Source organism: Tinamus guttatus, unplaced genomic scaffold, assembly GCF_059628265.1.
Source record: "Tinamus guttatus ecotype Peru unplaced genomic scaffold, ASM5962826v1 Tinamus_guttatus_pri_ptg000927l, whole genome shotgun sequence".
Classification (NCBI taxonomy): Eukaryota; Metazoa; Chordata; class Aves; order Tinamiformes; family Tinamidae; genus Tinamus; species Tinamus guttatus.
The window spans coordinates 395646-402637 of NW_028289461.1; positions in this window are offsets into that span (position 1 = coordinate 395646).

Consider the following 6992-nt stretch of genomic DNA (forward strand, 5'->3'; position numbering starts at 1 on the left):
TGAAGAAAACCCCCTTGCTGCTAAGACACTTGCTAGGTAGAAGAGAAAACCTTACACAGCAATAGGGAGCACATGAATTTCAGCACAGGGGTCCCACGCAGACCATGCCAGTATCCCAAGCATTTCCAAACCATGGCAACAGCTGAAGAGCAGTGGATACTTCTGCTGTTGCAAGGGGGGTTAAACGTGAGCTGGCTACGTAAGTGCTTGCTGCTGGCTTAGTCTCATTGAATCCTTAGAGCTGTCAAAGCCTTGCTGACTACACATGCGACTTTGTGACTGATGGCGCTAACGTGAATTGTAGAAAGAGATGCTACAGAGGCAATGTGAGTATAAAAGTGACAGTTCACAGAGAGAAGGGCACAAAATAGTACCAAAGAATAGTCATTAGCTGCTGTTTTGAGAACTTAGAGAAAGCACTGGTTGGATGCCTTACAGGATACCCAATACTCTAGAGGGTAACAGTCTCATTTTTTGTTCTGGGTTTTCCGTGGTCTCTCTGAACCCCAGTGTGCCCCAAACCTTCCTCTTGCATGGGAAGATCTGCTTGCTCACCCAGCTACTCCAGAGTGGTCAAATGGGACATCCTGTGTGAGTATTCTGTTTTGCAAAATTTTGGAGAGCTTTATCGTTATGAGGGCATGTCTGAAGTCCTGAAGTCCTGCCCTGGGCCTGCACTGTTCTGCTTCCATGGAGCGCCGTTTCTCCCAGGAGAGGAGAAAAATCTGCTTTTTCTGTTCCTAACCTGAGCCACAATCCGCAGCTCACAGCTGCTAAAATTGGATCCTGATTTCAGTTCTGCCAAGACTTTGGGGCTGTTTGGAACTGGTGACTGCTCTGGGACCATTTCCAGGGTTACTGGAAGTGTATGAAGGACACGTTTGTTGGTTGCGGTGGTGAGTTTGGTTTGTAAATTACTGTGAGGGACAGAGATTCACTGAGACAAGTTTCTGTTTCTGTGGAACAGCAAAATAAAAAGAGCTGCTGTTAGGGACAGCTCAAAAAGGAAGAGTAGGCCGTTTCTTTACCCAGGCCTTTCTCACTGGGCTTCCTCCTGTCCCAGGACTAAAGCCCCAAGGGTTTGATCCTGTGTTAGTGACTGTAATGGAGGCATTTCTGTTAACTGGACCACAGTTCGTGTCACACCTTCAGTCCTTCCCAACCCTAGACTCCAACATGCAGCTATTTCTCATTCATTTCTCTTCCATAAGTGTTTTTATGCTTTGCCAGCCAAAGCGATGAATCTGTAAAAAATATTCTCTATTTCAAAGAATTCTCTATTTCAAAGAATTCCCTATTTCAAAGTTCCTGTGTGCTTTGAACAGCCTCCCTTTTCCCCTGCTACTTGGGCTGCGGAGGAGACGTGTAGAAACCTGCTTTCTTCTTACAGTTGCCTGGTGAACAGGAAAGCAAATAGATGCCCTTGCTGGACTTTAATGAAGCTATTTGGGAGAGAAGGAACTTTGTTTCTGACTATGTGAATGTCACTCATTTGGGTGACCTAAGGGTGTAGCTGTGTTTTCAGTAGCACTAGCAGTTACCTGTGTCAAACGCTCTTTAGTCTACCAGGGGGATGAAGGATGTCCCTCCCGAGCAGGGGGGTGCTGCTAGGCTACCAAACAGACTTCAACCAACACAACATTTAAGCAGAAGTGAATATAACAGTGGATGAGAGGAAGACTTCAAAGTTTTCTAGGAGAGAAAGTGGTGAGGAGAATTTGGTTATTGTGGTGTCAATAAACACTTATTATTATTTTTAATAAAGAGTTCAGGAAGAAAAAATATTTTGGAAAGCAATACTCCTGACTCCAAAACTGATTATTTGAAACTGTTGAGAATTATTTTAAATTATTGAGATGGCATTTACTGATTTGTGAATCTAATATTACTGTTTTGCAGTTGCTTTTTGTTTGTTAAAAAATAGGTATGGGTTCAAAAAATATGTTGAAATTTAGCATTATGTTATTCCAGGATCAGTCAAGCTGTTGAGTGGCAGAGGGTGAGTCAAGCAGGCGTGGACCATAATTGCCTTCATCTGCCTGTCTGCAGGGAATTGCAGAAGAAGTTATTCATCCCTGGAAGTCCCAGGTACACTCAGTGTCTTTCCTTTCATGGGGAACGACCCATCCCAAATCCACTCACACATCATGCTGAAATTACATGTTTTGTTGCAGAGTCCCCACCTGCCTGAATTTGCTTTCCCGGCAAGCACACTGCCCTGTAGTTCAGGGAGAGCTATAAAGTAGCAGTCTCTATGGGAAATGACTGCGGGTCAGATGACAACAGTCAAAGCACCGAGTGATGCATGTAGAGCACCACTGGAGATGCACATTTTGACTCACGCATAATTCAGCCTCCAGGAATCTGACAGATGAGAAGTTTTACCTGTCAATGTGAAAAGTGGCATTTACCAGCAAATGTCGTGAATTTGCTGTCACACAAGACCAGCCGAACCTGGGAATATTAGATAAAATGCTAGTAAGAACTGTGAAAAGGACTGTAAGTCCTCGAGCACGGTGGACATGGGCAAGCAGGATCCCACCACTGCCTCTGGGAGGGTGGATCTGGATGCATTTAAAGTCCATGGCCTGGCTATGGCACCAGCAACTAACTGCTGGTAACCACTGCACCAAGGCCATGGGCTGTAGGGGCTCAAGGGGTATAAACTGTGCCACAAGACCACATCCTTTCAACCAGCTGTATGTAATGGAAGGTGAGAGTGACTGTAGCAGCAAGTGTTGCACCCGAAAGCTGAGAGTGTGGCTGTGCAGCCTGTTTCCAATGGATTTAAACTGGGTAGACTTTGAACCTGGCACTGGAGGGGGGTTTTAGTGCTGGTTGATCACCTTGCTCCCTTTTGGCTCACCAGGTGTTGCAGGAGCCACGTTACAGGGAGAGCTGGGAGGTGTTCAAGCCCTGGCAAACACGGCTGGCTGCCCAAGCTGCCACCAAGAGGGTGTAAGTGCTTGTAGGGTGGCTCCTTCCCCGTTGTGCCTCCTGTTCTGTCCTTCTAGAGCCCTCTCTCTTCTCGAGCACAGCCAAGCAGGCGGCTGCATCACAGCAATTTTGCTGCCTCTGGTAAGGTGCCACCCTGGGTAGTCGCCTATTTTATTGTCCCTGGGACTGTCTCTGGAGTAAGAGCGGTGGTAGAGCCATGCGGTAGTGTGGGACAAGTGGCTCTGCCAGCTGGTGGGTCTATTGCTTTATTGAATTTCTAGTTACCTTTTAAAACTGGGTGATGTATATTGTCTGCCTGAAAAGTCTTCAGTCATGTGCTTGGTATATACTTAATATATACCTAATGATACTGAAATAACAACAAAATGCTTATTTTGATGTTCTACGATGTTGTTGCTAAGACTGGAAGTGCGATAAAGATTGCTTGATTAATTTGTTGCTTTATTAGGGACAGGCTGAAATCTCCAGCTGTGCAATGCAGGCACATTTTCGGGGCAGGAGGTAACAGGTATGGATATATCCTGACTGTGTGACTGTTCTGTGTGTGCACTACAGTCGCAGAAGGGAGAGGAGCCCCGGTCTGATTGTCTTTGTATTCACTCCACCAGGGACAAGACAACAAGACTTATCTGCTCGAGGGAACAGCACGGCACCCCTGTGCTTTAGTAGATGTACAAAATATGCCAGGAATGTATGAGACCAGAAGAAAGGCAGGTGCTTTTAATACAGAATGGAATTATCCAATAAGTTACCTAGTGATGTGTTAGTTTTGTCACTATCTAAAAGTCTGACCTGAAGACCTGGGTGCCCATTTAAATTATCTACAACTCAACTTTTTTTTTTTGAATTTTGGGTTCATTGCAGATGTTATTGACTTGGCTGTAGGGTTTTATGTTGTAGAAAGGCAGAAGAGAGGACCATAGAGTCTTGTCTTCTCATATGTTCTCTTTTCTTAAGTATAAGGTTTTTTCATTACCTTATCTGGAAGGTTTTACACACCGAATGTAGGAATGGAACTTTTATGTCTATCTGGTGAACCAGATGAAGTTCTTTTAAGACAAAATATTATCTTCAGCCCCTCAGAGCGGACATGGCTTCTTTAGTATTTCTTCTTTAAATACAGCCTGAATGTACAAGCAAATGCCTGTTTTGCTGCATAGGATCAGTTTCTTTCTAAAACATTTTCATTATTTTGAGAGTCTCGTGCAAACTGAAGCTAAACCTTTGCCTCCCACTGCCATCAGTCCTTTGTTGCACCCTTGCTCATGTATTAGGCATTGGGATTTTTAAATTTATTTACTATTATTTTCTCCCCCTGTCGTCTTGTGCTTTGAGCGGGGTGGAATTTCCTTGGCAAGCTATTTCCCTGTGCATCCTAAGGAGGCTAAAGCAGCTCCGTAAGGAGGGGGCACAGTCCAGACTCCAGCAGCAGGGCTTACTCATGGGCCGCAGCTCCCGCGGATGCCCATCCCCTCGGGAGGGCCACGCGCGGGCGGCCCCGCTGCAGGCGCCAGGGCTCCGCGCACGCTCGGGCCTGCGTTTGCCTTGGGAGATATTTCTGTCTGAGTCAGGGGAATAGTAACACCCACAGCCTCAGCCCTGGGCTCCGGCAGATTTAGCTCTCGACAGATGTAGCTAGGAATTCATTTAGCCTTGTCGTTTCAGCCAATGCACAGGCTTTAAGTTGGGGAAGATGGGGCAGTCTCACGGGGCCTGGGGAGCTGCCCTGGCTGCATGGGCACTGATGTGCATTGGAAGGGTGGGTGGTAACAGTGGCAGGAAGGGAACACCTTGACTTGCCACAGATAAATCCAGCAAAGAGCTGCTCATCTGTGTGTATGTTCTTGTGTCCTCGCTTGCTGATTAGGATAACCCCCTACTGAAAAGGTTAACAGCCCTGACCCTTTTGGATGGCTGCAAGGGGTGGCTAAGTACATGTGTGTGCCCAAAAGAAAGGCACGTGAGAGCTCACCCGGGAATTGGAGTTATTTAGGTACAAGGTAAAGTTGTTGTTTGTTTAAGGCTGGCATTTGATTTTCTCTTGGCAGAAACCAGGAGGAGCATGGGAGCAGACTGACCAGAAACTATGACAGAGACCGAAGAGATTCAATGCAGAAGCCAGAGGAAAGTTGAGATTAAGTCTGGGGAGGTTGCCTGAAAGAAATTCATTTTTTTTGACTCAACATGTTTTCAGAAAACAAATACTTTGCACGTATTTTGTAAATAAGATTGAATTCTATCAGCAGATTCTTTTAACTGAAACAAACTACAACCACACAGATTGGAGCTAGTCTTTCAGGTAAAAAGGAGTAATAGGAGGGTTTTATTACCCTGATTTAGTGATGGTACCTCATTTATAGCAAGCAAAAGCAAGAGTGAATTATGTAGTTCATTACACACTAGTGACAATAAAACCTCTATGTTTTGCACGTATGTTACAGCGAACCCGTTTTAGAAACGCTTCAGAGCCTAAAAATAAAGGCATCTAATTTGTTTTATATAGCACTTTAAGCCATGTGCTTTTGAAGAGGGTTTGGAGACAGAGAATATGTAAAACCCGTATATCTAGAACAGCTTAAAATGACTCTGCTGGCCTTGCTAGATATAAAAATGTTTTCAGAATCAAGTCCAGCAACTTGGGACCTTCTATGGGGTAGAAGAAAATGTATATGTGTAAACCCAGACACAAAATAACTGTGTCGTATAAATGGCAACTTACGTATAACAGAATGGATGCACAGCTTCAGGCAACTTTCTCCATGTGAAAAACTGAGTAGTTTTATCAGCTACTCTGTATAAATTAACTAATATGTGGCAATATAGGCTTAATGAATAGCAACATCTTTTTTTTTTTTTTTTTTTTTTTTTTCTGCTGGCAGAATGACTTTTTTGACTGTTTAGTCTTTCTTTACAAGCCAAAAATAATGATTGAAAATACATTCTTTCTTTAAATGCCATAATTGTAGTCATTGCTCAAAGATATCTCGTTGTGAAGGCATTCTCCCTCTGTGCAGGGAGAGTCAGCCTAATTTTTTAAACTGCATGGAGGAGCACGAGTGGAAGTCGCCAAGCCGTTTTCAGTTATTCATTCTAAGCTGTTAAAGCTAATTAAACAAAAAACTGACCTTATTTTTATTCCTTTTCTTAAAAGAAAGCATGTGCCCTGCTATGTTATCTCTGCTTGAAGATTTTAAGAGGGTCTTGCAAAATAAAAGGTATAAAATCTCGCATCACTGACACCTCCCTCTATACTAATAGGAGCTCCAGCCTCTGGAGGAAGCCCCCCCTTGCTCTCTCCGGCTGCTGCTGAAATGTTGTTGCCTCCCTGATGCCATCCCATCCCTTGCTCCTGCTTGAAGATACCACGTAAAATTGTCACAGGTAAAAATGTCACAAGCCATGGTCTAAAACCCATCTGGTTTTCCAGGCTTTTCCTAGAAGGTAGGTGAAAAACCACAAACCCAACCACAACTGCCCCTTGAGCACTGGGAATACCCAAGCATCATCACGGAGCCAGGTGCAAACCACAGGGCATCGCCTCAGAGCACAAGATACCAAAGGGATGTGCAAGCTCAGCAGAAGGCCCTCAGCCTGCTGCTGCTCTGCCCTGTTTTCTAAGGTGGCACGTGGTTGTTGTCAGTCCTTGTTCATTTGCATCTGAACCACATGAAGCTGTCTAGCCATGGAAAGAATATGAAATACGAAGCTTAAACTTTGTCCAGAAATGTCACAGCCTCTAAAAAATTGAAGGGGGCTGGTATAGAAAGTTTAGTTTATCATGATATGGTTCAATTGAGAGGAGGGGATGGCAAATGATCTCCTGGAAATAATTTCTCCCCGAAAGCAGCAAGGTTTAGTTAGGCCAGGTTACATGGAAGAGGGGATTAGCAGATACCTTAGTTGAAGCTTTTCAAGACTGGTTAGCAGGCAGGCAGCCCCAATGTCCCTGGGGCAGACAACACTTTGCTGCTCTCCGGAAAAAGTTCGGCTCTGTCTACTTCCATTTCTAGGTTTGCTGGTCACATACTAGACAC